Genomic DNA, 16,307 nt, shown 5'->3' with positions numbered 1-16,307 from the left:
GAAATAAGTCAGACAGAGAAAGACAAATACCATATGATCTACTTAAATGGCGAATCTAAAATTAAACAAAAAACAAAAACTGAGCTAACAGATACAGGGAACAGCTTGGTGGTCGCCAGAGGCAGGGGGTGGGGGTTGGGCAAATGAATGAAGGGGTCAAAAAGTATAAACTTCCACTTAGAAAATAAATGAGTCCTGGAAATATAACAAAAAACATGGTGACTATAGTTAGCAATAGTGTATTGTACATCTGAGAGATGCTAAGAGAGCAGATTTTAAAAGTTCTGATAACAAGAAAAAAATCTGTAACTATGTGAGGTGATGGATGTTAACCAGACTTATTTTGTTGATCTTTGGTAATATATACATATATAGAATCATTATGTTATATGCCTGAAACTAATAAAATATCATATATCAAGTTTTAAAATATCAATTTTATTTCTATATACTAGCAAAGGAAAATCTGACAATAAAAGTAAGAAAATATGTTAATTTACAATAGCATCCAAAACAATGAAATAATTAGAAATAAATTTATCATAAGAAGTACAAGAGTTGTACAATGAAAGATACAAAACATTATTGGAAGCAATTAATGAAGACCAAAATAAATGGAAAGACATTTCATCTTCATGTATGCGAAGACTTGATACTATTAAGGTGGCAATACTCCACAAATAGAACTAGAGATTCAGTGGAATTCCAAGCAAACTCCCAGCTGCCTGTTTTTGCAGAAACTGACAAGCCAAGGCTAAAATTCATATGGAAATGCAAGGGAGCCACAAGAGCCAAAACAATCTTGAGAAAGAAGTTGAAAGTTGGAGTATTCACACTTCCCAATTTCAAAAATTATTACAAAGCTACCATAATGAATACAGCGTGGTACTGTCATAAAAAATAGACATACAGACCAATGGAATAGAATTGAGAGTCCAGAAATCAACCTACATATTTACAGTCAATTGATTTTTGATGAGTGAAAAGACAATTCAATGGGGAAAGAACAGTGTTATCCACAAATGGTATTGAAACAACTGGATTTTCACACGCAGAGAAGTTGGACTCCTTGCTTACAGTACTTACAAACATGGCCCTTGGCTAACATCCATGCCCACCTTCCTCTACTTTATGTGGGATGCCGTCACAGCATGGCTTAACAAGCAGTGCGTCGGTGCCCGCCTGGGATCCGAACTAGCGAACCCTGGGCTGCCGCAGCAGAGCACGCGCACTTAACAGCTTGCGCCACCGGGCCGGCCCTAGGAATAAAACTTTTGACCTTGAGTTAGGTGATGATTTCTTAGATAGGACACCAAAAACACACGAATAAAAAATAAATAAATTGGACTTCATCAAAATTAAAAATTTGTGTGTATCAAAAGGCAGTATCAAGAAAGTGAGAAGACAGCCTGCTGAATGGGACACAATACCAGCTCACCATATATATAACAAGCTACTGGCAAATAGAAGATAGAGTGAATGCTTACAACTCAATAATAAAGAAACTAATAACCCAATTTAAAAATGGGGAAAGGAGCTGAGCAGACATTTCTCCAAAGAAGATATACAAGTGGCCAATAAAGACATGTAAAACGCTCAACACCATTATCCAGGAAGAAAATGCAATCAAAACCACAATCAATAATTATCATTTCCCATCCACTAGGATGATTGTAAATTAAAAATATAGATATTAAGACGTGTTGTCAAGGATAGGTAGAAACTGGGATACTCATACATTTTTGACAGGAATAAAGATGGAAAATAGTCCAGCAATTCTTCAAAATTTAGAGAGTTTTCATATGACCCAGCAGTTACACTCTAGGTGTGTACACAACAGACATGAAAACATGAAAACTTGTACGTGAATGTTCATAGCATCATTATTATAATAGCCAAAAGGTGGAGACAACTCCAAGGTCCCTCAACCAATGAATGGATCAATAAAATACAGTACATCTATGCAACGGAAAATCATTTGGCACAAAACAGAAAGAATTATTGATACACTACAAGGAAGGATGAACCTCAAAACATGACATATTAAAGGAGCCTTCACAAAAGAACACACATTGTACTATTCTGTGTGTATAAGAGGTCCAAAATAGACAGATCGAGAGAGAGAAAAAGTAGAGGAGTGGTTGTCTAGGGCTGTGGGGATGGGGGAAGAGGCAGTGACTGCTAATGGGTCCAGGGTTTCATTCTGAGGTGATGAAAATGTTCCACTGTTGTGGTGATGGTTGCCCAACTCTGTGATTATACTACAAGCCATTGATTTGTACACTTTAAATGGGTGGGTTACATGGCATGTGAACAATATCTCAATACAGCTGTTTTAAGAAAATACAGAGAAAGATAATTTGTTTCAACTTGGAGATGTGTCTTTGTCCCAGGAGCAGCCGGACTAGGCACTTGCTATAGCACCAAGCCCCACCCCATCCAAACGATATGGGTCACAACCCCACAAAACCCACCCTCACAAAGCCCACCCCCAGGGAAATGGGGAAAGACGTCCTCAGAAGGAATGGATGGAGGGGTTGGCCACTGGAGGAGGGGGTGCAGACTTGCTCCAGCCAGCAGCATGGGTGCGAGCAACCCTAACCCTAACCTTCACACTGATGAAATTTTACCTTGAATTTACGCCTTGATCTTCCCAAGGTGAAGCACGTGCAGCTTAGAGTGTCTCTCTTGGCAGGAGGGTAGCTGGCAGAGGACAGAGTGGAAATTTTATCTTTTGATTTTCAAAGCAGCTATTCCACGTGGGAAATACATCAAAGGGGAGAAAACATGAGTGTACACGGGGATATCTTCACTACAATTCAATTGGACCAAGACACTGAGGTTTGCTTAGACAACTTGCCCAGAACAGGGCTGGAGATGGGATTTTAACAAATAGGACTTGGAATTAATGAGTAATATTGGGAGTGATTCACTGGGTACGATATTCAGGAACTCATCAAGTTGAACAGAAATCCTCCCAAAAGACCAGTGAAAGTGCCCAAGGTCAACGATGAACTCTGGCGATAGGTAAGGAGCAGGACCTGCGCAGGGAGCATGTAAAGGAGAGCTTTCCATGACACACAAGGTGTGAAGGAGTTTCACTGGAATCATCCATCTGCAAGCTGGGACCCTCTCATTTTTATATTTACTAGCTTATGACTGTTAAGCAGTAACAACACCATTTGTGACCCTTCCTTCATGGCTTCAGGAACATTTGGTAGCTTAAGGCATCACTCTCAGAGCTGCAAGAACTTCTGGAAACCACTTAGGACCTCCACACTAGCCCTATTTTACAGATGAGGAAACTGACGCCCAGGGAGGGTTCAAGGACTCACTGGGAGTGTCTCTGACTTCTGGTCCAGGGCCCTCTCTCATTGGGGAGCCACGAAGAACTCTCCTCTCTATGCCAGAAATGGGCTGATCCTCAGGACATTTTCAAAGATAGCTGCCTTTTTTTTTAATTTTTAAAAAAATTTCCCCCAAAGCCCCAGCAGATAGTTGTATGTCATTGCTGCACATCCCTCTAGTTGCTGTATGTGGGATGCGGCCTCAGCATGGTCCGAGAAGTGGTGCGTCGGGCCGTGCCCGGGATCCGAACCCGAGCCACCAGTAGCGGAGCGTGCGCACTCAAGCGCTGAGCCACGGGGCCGGCCCTATAGGATCATTTTAGTTCTTTCCCTGACACAGAAACAAAACAGGCTACTGGACAAGAGAAAACTCTAGGGCCAGTTGCCATTTTCAGTTCAGCCCCACAGAGATTGGAAAAAAATGACTGAAGTCCTGACCCCTCCGTCCACATAGTCGACCCACAATAAATGTATCAGCTCATCATGAATGAGCATCAGTGAACTGAAACACGTTTGTCTCCTCAGCCAAGTTGCATCAACCTTCGCGACAGGTGTGCTCCTGCCACCAGGTCCCGTCTCTCCCACAGGTGCCCAGACAGCGGGCGGGCACAGTGGGCGGGACGGTGCTGCCTCTGGGGACTGGCACCAGCTCTCTCACCTGCAGGCTGGCGGGGTCAGGGCCCGTCTCCCTCACTGAGGCGATGGAGGTCTTCAGCTGTCCCTGCACACACGAACAAGCAGGCCTCCATGACAAAGGCCCGGGACACAGAGCAAAGGGTTCACCGTACCCCTGCGTGCAGCCCGGAGATGGAACCAAAGGCGGGTCTCTCTCAGGCTCGGAGGCCAGTCTCTCCGGGAGCTGCAGCCTCTTCTGAAACCTCTCCCCGGGCACCGGCTGTACCGAGACGCGGGGCTGGGAGTTCTGGGGAGACAGGAGTCCTCACACGCTGTCCTCCACTCCAAAGCACCCACGACCCGGTCCCACACGGGATCCAGGGCCTCTTCCAACGCCCCACCCGATGTGGGGGACACAGAGCAGTTGGCGGAGTGGGGACCCTCGGGACCAGCCCTGTGGCAGCTGTTGGTGTTGCACGTGCACGCGGCGGAGCCGGGTCACGTGCACGCGCTGTGCGTGGACCCGAGCGCGCGCCTGGCTGGGGACATGAGGCCCGGCTGCCCCGCGCAGGTCCACCCGCGACCGCCCATTGGACGGAGGCCCGTGCGCCCCGAGCGCGTCCCCACCACCCCCATGCCGGGGAGAGCCCGAGCCGCGTCCACACTGAGCTGGCTGATGCAGTTCCAGGAGCAGGCTCTCAGGCAACAGTTGGGAAACTGAGGCCAGGAGAGACAGGGACTGGCCCGGGACCATGAGATGGCCAGAGTCCAGAGGAGAAGAAACAAAGGCTCCTCCTGTTTGGATCACACCTGCTTCTGTGTTTTCATTCACTCACCCATTCACTCATGGTTTCGTTTACTCTCTCATTCCTTCAATCACTCATTCAGTCATTCTCTCATTCATTCCTACACTCATTCATTCAGTCATTACTCATTCATTCACTCATTCGTTCATTCACTGGTTCATTTATTCAATCATTCAGCCAACATCCTCCAGTCCCTGCTGTGTGCCAAGCACTGTGACTTCACCAAGGAGCACAACCTGATGTGGTCCCTGCTCATGTGGAGCTCACGTCCACTGTGTGACATAAAAGAGGGCAGTCCCTGGGGGTATCAGAGGTGATGAGCACCAGAAATCCACACCTGAAAATAGAGGTCAGTCATGCAGAGTAAAGTTCAGAGAAAACCCATGCTGGGCACTGCCGTCTTGCATGATCCTTGACCCCATGCCCCAGCAGAAGAGCTGGGGACCACATTTCCCAACGGTTGAAGGCGAAGGTGGGTGCTGAGGGCAGCCAATGGCTCAGGGAGACCTAAGGATGAATGCCCCGTGGAGGCTGAGGATCTCTGGGCACTGACTGGGGAGGCAGGTGGCGCAGGAGGGAAATGGGGCTCCTGGGCCAGGCTGCCAAAAGGCAGGGTGAGCGGCACTCAGAGCCACCACCTGGGCTCTCGTGTGTGTCTTTGCCTCCGTGCCTCTCCCTGGTGAGAAAAGCTCAAACCCTCTAAACCACCCTCACCCCTCCCTGCCCCATCCAGAGTGGTGAGAGCTCTAGGAGAGGAGAGTGAGGGGCAGGGGGAGCCCTGACCACCCCTTTTCCCTTCCCCACCAAGTAGAAAAATCTGCTCTGGCTCAACCTTTGGCAATGGTTACCCTGGTTCCCAAGAAACATCTTTCTCGCTCAGACCTCAGTCCTGACCCAGGAGAGAGATGGGAAGTGCCAACTCTGCACCTCCTTCCTCCATGGGGGTCTCCAAATCCCCAAGAGGTGTTACCCATGCCACTGCCCTCAGCCCAGGGCACTCATCCAAGATGGAGAGGTGTGCAGAACTCTATTCCTGAAGATTCAGAGGGTCCAGAGCCCCCTAAGCACCAGCATTCTCCCCCTCTCACCAACCCCAGGCCACAGACCCCTAGAGGGAAGGGAGGTAGCCAGGTGACCCAGAGCCGCCCACTGTGACCTCCCACCACCAGTCAGAATGGCCTCAGAGACCAGTATAGTGTCCAGAAGATGATGCACGCTCTGTCGGGGCCTGGCCCTTTGTGGTGACAGAGGAGGCCATGGAGGTCAGGAGAGAAGGCTCTGGGGAGATAGGAAGGGCCAGGCCCCCACCCCATGCCAAGGCACCATTTGCCTGATCATCGAATATGAACCTGTTCACCCATCACCAACCCCTCCTGGCAGTATTTCCCAGGAAGACTTTTAGGAGTCTCACAGCTACCCTGGGCCACCTCTCTGAGCCTCTGGATCTGAAGGTGGGGACAACTAGGGCTCTTGCCGGCCCCAGCTAAGAGAGGGAAACTTGAGGAGCTCCTATATGAGAGCAGAGCACTCTAGCCCTGGGACTGAGGAATTTTTGATGCCACTCTCTGAGTGAACACTGGGCAGGGGTAGGAAGAAAGTACCCCCAATATATCTGTGCCCACTGTAAGCCAGGGCAGGGAGCAGCCAGTCACTGCTGTCACATCCATTGGGAAATGGAGTTGGTGATTGGCTTAGTGAGAGGAGCCTAGGGGAGGATGATGGAGTCTCCCAGCAGTGGAAAGACATGAGCTTTGGCCTTTCAGGTTCCTGGATACTGTGCTGAGGGACGGGCAGCAGCCCTCCATTCACAGAGGCCTCCTGGGAGGGGAAAAACCAGGGTGGTGGACGGTGGTCGGCCCAGCAGAGGGCAGGCTTGGGAAGAGTGGCGGGGCTGTCCTGAGGGGAGTGGAGCCCTGCTGAAGGAAAGACCTTTCCCTACCTCTCAGAGCTCATCTGGCTCTTTTCTTTCTTTCATTTTCAAATTAGAGGCAGCATAAGGACAAGCTTACCTGTCTCTCATCCCCTTTCCATACATTCAGCTTTGATGTCCACCCCTCCTATTACGCCTGCTCTCTTGGGAAGGTAAAGGCAGGAGCTGGTGGCTGAGGCAGCCTCTGGCCTTGAGGCTGGCGGCACCAGGAGCAGCTGGATGGGAGGTAGGATCCTGCGGCCTGGCCCCTGGCGTCTGTGGGCAGCCTGGTGGTGAGGGAGTTTGTGGCTCTTGCTTCAAGGAGGTGGGAGGCTGTGAGAGTCAGGAGTGCAAGGTGGACCTTGCCCTGGGGGCAGGACAGTGTTCTGTGCATGGCAAACGTGTACTCATACACACACGTGTAAGTGTGAGCATGTGCTGTGTCATCCACAATATTGTGTGTGCGAGCACATGTGTGCAGAGCCCAAATCCTAGCTGAGGGACTGGCTCATCCAGTATTTTGAGGCCTCGGTAGCATTCTTATCCAGGGGCCACATGTGGAGCTGATGGGGCAGCATGCAAGCTGCCTTGCATGCAGGACTGCCCCAGCCTACTTGACTGTGTAAATCTGCTCTGTGGAGGGGGCAGAGGTGTCTCCAGCAGGGGCTCTGCTGTGCACTGCGAGGCCTGGCAGTCCATGCAGCCCAAAGGGGCTAGACCTGCTGAGCCGGCTCTTCAGAAGCATCTAGTCCTTGAGGACATTGTTCAGAGGGAGAGGTTTTGGGTGCTGGTGTCCCCTCGCCTACTGGGTCTCGTCCCTGAATAGGGTCCAGCAAGTTGGAGATGGGGCGGGAAGGAGGGATGAAAAATAGGCCAAATTAATGTCCCAAGTCACAGGCCATGCCCAGTGAATTTCCCTGTTCCCTGCCTCAGTTTACCTATTCAGGTAATGTTCCAGAGTGCTGGGCAGGGTTGGCTTCAAAGCTGGGGTCAGGGGGTAACAAACAAAATCCAAAGCCAAACTCCTCCTCTATGCCAAGATCATTTCCGTTACCCTGAGATGAGGTGAGTGGATTTTGGGGGTACAGTGGTATTCTAGGGGGCCTTGCCCTGCCCAGGACATCATCTTTGGGGGTCTGGCCCTCACCCGGCCTGCCCAAGGTCACCAGAAGTAGCAGTGGCACTTACATCTGTCCCAAGGTCTGGAGAGGGGAGAACTGGGCAGCCTTACACTCTGGTGGGGACACTCACGATTTCTTTCTTTCTTGAAGAAACATGAAACCCTCAAGATACATGTACTGTGTGATGGAGAGAAACAAATACCAATTGTTCCCCCAAAAAGACAATGTATTTTGTACTTTGTAATGTGTTAATTAAAAAGGAGAAAAATATCATGTTGGCTGAGGGCGTCTGATTTTGTGCTGCTCCAGGGCCACATCTCATCTCTTTCCGTCTCCATTCCATGGTCGGGGAACATGGCCAGGGGCTGGGAGGAAGGCAGAACAACCTCCCCGTCCACACCCAGCGGCTGAGAGAGGACACATCCCCAGAGCATGAGGGGCTGTATTAGTTACCTGAAGGGTAACGAGTTGCCGCAAACGCAATGGATTAAAATGATTGTTTACGTGTCACGGTTTATGTGGGTTAGGAATTTGGGAGCAGTTTGAGCAGTCTACTCAGGGTCCCTCGGGAGGCTGCGATCATCTGAAGTCCTGGCTGGGAAGGGAGGATCTACTTCCCAGGTGGTTTATTCACAGGGCTGGCAAGTTGGGCTCAGCTGTTGGCAGGGAGTCTGTTCCTCTCCACATTGGTCTCCCCATGGGGCTGCTTGAGTGTCCTCACAATACGGTGCCCGGATTCCTCCAGGTCAAGGGATTCAAGGGCCAGTGTAGGAACCAAAATGATATTTTGGCCCCAAGCCTCAGAATTCACATGCCTCTGCCTCCACCATACTCTGTCACCATACAGCCCCGCTCTGATTTGACACAGGAGGAGAACACACAAGGATGTGAAACCAAGAGGGCAAGGTCACTGGGGTCATCTTGGAGACCGGCTACTGTGCCCATCATTCCTCCCAAACCTCTGGCAGAGGCAAGCCTGGGGGTGAGGGGGCCTGCGGAGCAGGATAGGGCCTTGCTTGTGCATAGGGAGGATCCGGGGCTGGATTCCGGGCCACAGGGCCTCTGGCCCAAGCCTGGAGCCTTGCTGTGGATGTCACACCATCAGGAAGGTCCTTGGTGCTGGAAGCCCAGGAGCTGATGCCTCCCGACAAGATACCCTGGGGGCACGAGGCAGGGCTCCGTGCCCAGCGTCCCTCACACAGGGCTCTGGCATTTGGTTCCTGCCCTTTTGACAGGTAGGCATGGGGGATGCCCAGGCAGGACAGAGGTCTTGGACCTTGGACACCCTTCACTGCCCCTCTCTGACGTTTTCCATGGAGGGCCGGTGTGACCAGGGCAGTGCTGAAGACCTGAGCCTGCACTGAACCCCACCAACCTCCATTCCCACCCGCCTCACCCTTGCTTGCAGGAAAAGCGGACCTGAGGATTGAAGGGAGTGACAATGAGGATGAAGCTCACTCACCACCCTGAGCCAAAGAAAGTTCTGGATGCTGTGAATGCTTTCCCTTCTGGGGTCTTCAGACTACGTGCTCCTCATTCCTTCAGAGACCCCATTGAAGCTGGGACATCCACGGGGACTCTTGATTTCCCCCAAACTCTCAAAAGTTATAAAGACTTCCAGGGCCCGATCTCCCTTTCCCACCACTCACTCACAGTCACTGTCACTCGGGCGGTGCTGGACCTTGTGCCAGGTGCTGGGGACCCCGAGGAACAGGCTATGACCCCTACACCTGCGTCTCTCTAGGAGGTGAGAAGACAGGGAATGGAGCTATTCCAAGGAGTGCAAGGCCAGGCTAGACCACAAGGGTGTGCTGTGCCCAGGGGGAGGGAATGACCACTGTCCAGCAGTAGGGGGCAGACCAAGAAGCCAGGACATTAGGGTTGAGCTTGGTAAGATGGGGACCCAGGAGAGGGAGGAGCAAAGGCGCAGAGGGCCAGTGGGAACCTTGGGTGGAATGGACGAGTACGGTGAGTGAGGGAAGAGTGGATGCGGCAGGTAGGGGATGAGGCTGAAATGCAAGGTGGGTGCTCAGGTCCGCCAGGGGCCTCACCATCCTATAGGCCATGGGGAGCCACTGAGGATTTCCACGCAGGGGACCAAACTTAGCATCTGAGTGGGAGTGTGGGTTATGAAGAGGCCTGATAGGAGCAGGAAAGGGGGACTGCCAGGGTCCTGGCCTCAGTTCTCAGGAGGAGGCCCCTGGCTGGTTCTAGAGTCGTCCTTGTGCAGAGTTGGGGTGGTGGGGCTAGTGGAGTATCAGGGGACTGGCAGATGTCCAGCCAGCCCTCAGAACCATGATTGTGCCCCTCGCCCAACCAGGGCATAATTCCTCTTGGAGCAGCTCTGGCTGCTTGTGGCAGGTTCTCACCACGGCTCACATTCAGATCCTGAGGGAGGTTACCCATGCCAGGACTCCACCCCCAAGAGTCTGATTCAGTTTCTCTTGGATAAAATATCGGTGTAAAACTTCCCCCACCCTCTCTCAGAAGGTAATGTAAAGAACTGGGCCACAGAACAGCAGCAACTGTGGTCACATGGCCCCCCTGGTTTATCATGTGGCATTCCTCTGGGGGGGCAGGGGGCTCAAGATGGTCAAAATGAGCTCTTCAAAGGAAATGTGTGGGATGAGATCATGGGGGAGGTTGCACCACATAGACAATACGCTAAAACCACTGAATTGTACACTTTAAAATGGTCCTACGTCATGTGACTCACATGTCAATGTTTTAAAAATATCGATGTGGTAGAAAAACCAACAGGAATGGATGCTGGGCGTGAAGGATGGCCAAGAATGAATGTGAGTTATTCTGACACTCTTGAGGTTTAGAAGAAGTCCCTATCAACATGGTGGAGACAGCACAGAGAAGGAGGAGGAGGACGGAGGCAAGAACCCGGAGCTCCAACCTCGCAAATGTTGGTGGGGGAGCATCTCATTTGAGCTGTTTTTCCAGGAGCTCTGGACCTGAGCTGACCCAGTGGGAAGCTGTGCAGCGTCAGTGAGACCCAGGCCCATCTGCCACCCTGATGAGCATGGGGCACCGGGAGGGTCCTGTTGTTCCGGGAGAACCTCGGAGAGCAGGCAGAGCCTCTGAGGAGCCTGTAGGGAACAGTCCGCGTTGTTTTCAGGGCAATTAATACTCGGTGTCTGGGACTCAAGATCACCGAGCGTGTCATGAAGTACGTGCTAAAAGTGTCCAAACATAAAAAATTAAATGAAGGCGCCAGTGAACCCACTCCTTAGGTATACACGCGAGAAAACTGAGAACACATTCACACAGACACTTGTACCGAATTCAACAGTTGGTGGACATTTGGGTGGTTCCACTTTTTGGCTATTATGAATAATGCCAGAACTTCATGTACGCGTTTTATATTGGCCCAGCGTTTTATTTTTTTGGATCATTCGCATACATCAAAACAATCAATCAGTAACCTCCCAGTTGATTCTGTCATACAGGCAAGGTTGTGAGGCCCATGGTGAGGGGTTGAATCTGCCCAAAGGAATCCCCTCATGAACACGGCCTTCTTCGGCTGCTCTGGGGACAGGCGGCCTCATCTTGATGTCCTAGTTTGAGGCCAGACTCATTAGAGGCAGCCTGCACTCAGATGCGCCAGCTGGAATGAACACGTCCTTCTCACCACTGCATCCCCTGCACCTGGCAGCTCCTGGCGTACAGTTGGTCAGGAACAGGGACCCAATCAGGCCTTTGCTTCATCTTCAGTGTTCTCCCGCTGTAAGGAGGGTGGATGACTTAGCTGTGGAACAGCTTCTGGTCATGAGCCTGAGCCTGTTCAGTTTCCGTCTCTGAAGGTGGACTCACAAGGGCCATTTTTCTGATGGGCACAGATTCCTGTGCTCTTCTCTGGTAATTCAGCTGGCACCACCCTACCAGAGCGACAGAAAAACCAAGTCTCTCCGCTCCTCATGGGCAGCTCCCCCACCAGCTACATCCCACCTGTTTGCCTCCCTAGCAAGACAATAGACTCCTGGTTCGAGGAGGTGACCACAATCTCGGGATTTTTCCTTTTAAACTTGACTGCTCAGCATGCCCTCAGTGTGGCCCCGAGAAAATCACAGCAAGAGGTACTCCAAGCACTGTCTCCAGCTCAAGCTCAATCTGGGCTGTTCCGTGTGAAATATCAAGGTTGGTGTGGAAGAAATGCTGGGTTTCTTGGTCACCGCAGCATGAGCATCTGAGGGTAGCTGGGTGATGCACCCTGGGAGAGAGAAGGCAAGTGTGGGCTCCTTGGGGGAGGGCATACATTCCTGGGGCTCAATCCCGTGGCAGGGCAGGCCCCAGGAGAATGGAGGCCTCACAGAGCCACCCCAGTGCTGGGGGCCACCCCCAAGGCCATCTGAAGTGGTCTCTGGGAAGGTCAGGCTGCATGGTTAGGCCAAGGCACATGAGCAGCTCCCATGCAGCCCCTGCGGGGAGAACAGCCCTCAGAAGGTGTGAGTAACTCTGCTGCTGGTCAGGAGGTGCTGGGACCTGAGCGTAATGTGAGAGAGAACAGTGTGGATCTTCGGAAACGCAGCCCGAGTGTCTACCCTGTGCTAGGTGCTCGACGAGACTGTCACCTGCTGTGCCAAGTCAGAGCACTCTTCCTGCCGCATGGTTCTCTGCGTCCAACTGTGTCACATGAACACAGTGAGTGCACAGTAGGTGTTTCCTGACCTCGTGAAAATGCGAGCCAACCACATGTTCAAGAAGCAACCATGATCAGGACAGGACTCTCCTGAGTGAATCAGGGGCGGACCTGACAAGAATGGCAGGCCAAGTGTTTTGGATTTACTGATGTCAGGGTCTGCGTACCAGCAAGAGACCCCCGTCCCTGCCAGAAATCATCATGGAGTAGCAGCCTGTATGCCTGGCGGGTGCTCAGGGAACAGAAGACCGAGACCTAGGCCCCTGGGAACGACTATCCACTGAGGGAGACAGTGGTGGCCACCATGTGACGAGAGTCCCTCCACCTTCTCAGGCCACACCTGCCACTCGGGCTCTGCACTGGCCTCCTCTACAGACCCCAATACATGCAGAAGGACAGAACCTGAGTGTAAGAAGTCAGGACAGCCAGAGGACACGTCGGAGTGGCCCATGTCACTGCATTCAGGGTGTCCTCACACACTCGCTGAAGTGACAGGAACCCGGAGCCTGCAGACAGACTTTTCGCAGGGAAAAAGAGGATAAATTATAGCAACGAAGCTAATGGTGTAAACAGTTTCTGTGTCTGTGGGCTTGCCGAGGTCACAGGGAACCAACAGAGCAGGGGCAGAGGGAAGGACCGATGGAAACAGCCCCTGAAACACCAAAGTGCCTCGAAACACTCTGCAGTGGGTTTTTGAAAGATAAATACTTATTGTATTTAAATTATACATTTTTTTTGCATTTTTACAAGTGTTTTTTAAAAATGCTTTTCACAATTTCAAAAGACATTATTAGAATCCAGCCATCAAAGGAAATACTTAGGCCTGTGCGTGCACACGGTCGTGTGTGCACACACACACGCTCGAGCGCGCACACACACACGCTGTCTCCGCAGTCTGTCTCTGGAGGGAACATGAGAACCAGAACCGGTGGTGCCTCTGGGACAAGAGACAGGAGACTTAGTTTTCATAAGACACTTTGTACCAAGTACATATGTTCTGTGTTCAAAAATATCAATAGCTTTGTTTAGAAGAACTGATTTAGTAAACAGTAATATAAACTACAATTTAAGAAAGAACCCTTTAACTCTGAAATGAGCCTTTTGGTCTAATTGCATCCTCCCCGTATGAAAACCATTATTTTTCACTTTGGTGGCTGTGGTAAGGCACTCTAAATATTAAATATCCTGCTTTCTTTTAAATGCATGTAAAACATTCCTCCAAACGGGCCTCTGCAAACAGCTCCTGGCATGCCAGCTTTGTCATTTCAAATCTTTCCCCTTGGGAGCCCCTCTGGGCCTCGTGGAGCCTGGCCTGTAGCTTCTGCCTCTCTGAGGCCCTGGGGGGCCTCTGTTTCTCTGCTCCACATGCCCGTGGACAGCCTCTGACAGGGCCTCTTCCGGGGCACCATGGGACTGGAACCCTTGGTCAGGCTGCCCCCTGCTTGCACAGGCTGCTCACTCACAGCCCCAGGAAGGAGCACAGTGCCAGGGAACCTGCAGCCTGAGAAGCTGCTGCTGGGCGCTCGCTCTGGTTCCTCACCACTACGTGGTCTCTCCTGATGTCCTGGCAGAGGGTGCGTTGGGGCAGGAGGAGGCCAGCGGGGACCTGCGAGGGGAAGCAGTGCCCAGGGACCTGGTCCTGGCCCAGCCGCACACTGGACGCTGCTACCACATCAGGTAGTCTGCTCTGTGGCCACGCACTCACGCCCGTCCAGTCCAGCCTTACGCTCCATGGCTAATACCTGTCTTCCAGGCAACCGATTCCCAGGCACCCTCGGATGTTCTTGCCTCACAGAAACAGCTCTCCTTTGTCTGCACAGAAAGGAAAAGGGTGGCTTGGCTGGGCTATGCCAGAGGCAAGGCACCAAGAAGAGTAAAGGTCATGAGACTAGGCTTTCTAGAACCAGGTACAAACAGAGCCCAATGTTAAACTTCAATTTCTACCAGGCATTAATGCCTCCTTTTGAAGGGAAAGGTATACTATCCCCAAACCAAAGACATGTCCAAGCCCAGAACGACGGTGTGGCCGTCACATGGAGAAGAGCATACGCACAGAGCTGTAGGCCCAGGAGGCTCCTGGACATGGCCCACTCTTCTCGCCTCTTATGCACACCCCTCACCCACAGTCACATCCGACCACACCCTGCCCTCCACACCTCCTGAAGTCTTAGCACCCTCCAGTCCTGGTCAAGCCCTGATAGAAGGAGACCTTCATCTGTCATCCCTTGTCTGGGTTTCCACATCTCGGGAGCATTTGGTCAAGGGACACAGGGTGACTGGGCACCTCTTTGGGCCGGGTCGATGTCTGTGTGCTGGGAGTTGGGACACGAAAGTGAGTGAACACTTACAGTTCCTGTCCTCATGGGGCACGAGCTAGTCAAACAGTTAGAAAGAAACAAACGATCAAACCAATATATACGTGTTTACAAACTGTAAAAAGTGCCACGAGGGACAAGAACGGACGAAGTGCTCTAGAGGACAGTCCAGGAGAACAAATCTAGACTGGGCTTGGGAATGCCCACCTCTGGACGGGACCCCAGACCTGGTGGGGCATCCTCCTGCTACCCAGCCTTCAGACTCCACTTCCGTCCACATCAGCTCTGGGCACTCCTTGCCACAGATGCCCCATTTTACCACCTCCACCTGAGAAGCAGAAGAAGTAGACAAGACTTAGAGAAGCCAGGACTAAAATAATCTGGCTGATTAATAAGGAATCCCTTTGTTCCCATCCGTCAGAGCCTCTCTGGTCTAACCACCACCCTAGGGCCTCCACCCTCAGATTTTACATGTTTAACAGAACAATTCAGTCTGGCCCCCAAAAGGTTAGCAGATCTCAGGGGAAACCAACCAAGTCCAACTCCCAGCTGACCACATGCAAACGCTGGGCACAGAAGGGGAGATACCCAAGCTCTGATGCTCCCTCTACTTAGGACAGTCACGGCACCTGGAGGGTGGCTGTGGGGTCTCGGGGGAAATCTAGGAGCAGATTTCATTTCGGTGTTACCCAAAACCTCCACATGGCATGACAGCAAACAGAAAACAGTGTACTCTAGTTGAATACTTTGCACATTTCATACGGATTTCCAAGGATGTGACTTTGCACAGTTTAAGCCGTAGATCATTGATACCTCCAGATTGAGTCCATAATGACTCTTAGTTTTTAAATCAAAATAGCTTTAGAAGAGTCTGGCACCCTCAAGACATTAGCATATGGGCGTGCTGACTCCGAGTGACGGTGCTGAGGGACTACCCTGGTCATCACTGCGACCGAGGGTGCTGTGCACACAGTTACCCCCACCCCCACAGTCCACGCCACAGCCCGTGTGTGTTACAGGCCTGAGATCTGAACCTCAGACGACAACTGAAGGGCAGTCAGGACTCTGGGTCGGGGGGCCTCTGGATAGTCCTCACAGTAGCGTAGGGACAGAGAACACTAACGAGGATGACCCCACTCATTGTCCCAGCCCAGACGCCTAAAAAGAAAACAATGACTCACCAGAGATAAGTAATTGAGATTTACAAATTAACATTCTTAGGGGCAAGGAAATAACGAATTTACATGAGGATCTCCACAAAATGAAATTAATTTACTTCAGTCTTACCAGTCAGGTCACCTAAAGAGCAGCAGACTGACCTGACAGTTACTGTGGTGGAACGGGAGAGGCAATCAAGGAAAGCGCACATCCGAGGGCGGGAGGCACTTCGGTGTCTGACGGCTTTGTAACTGGGCAAACCTTCAAGAACAGCTCCATTCCAGCCTTTGCTTTGATCATTCTCTCCCGGTACTTTGGAGAAATGGGGCATATTTCCCTCCACAAAACCCCAGGGCATCTGACAAATCAGTGTCCTGCCGTCCCCCAT

Source organism: Diceros bicornis, unplaced genomic scaffold, assembly GCF_020826845.1.
Source record: "Diceros bicornis minor isolate mBicDic1 unplaced genomic scaffold, mDicBic1.mat.cur scaffold_145_ctg1, whole genome shotgun sequence".
NCBI classification, from domain to species: domain Eukaryota; kingdom Metazoa; phylum Chordata; class Mammalia; order Perissodactyla; family Rhinocerotidae; genus Diceros; species Diceros bicornis.
This window is presented reverse-complemented; position numbering follows the sequence as displayed.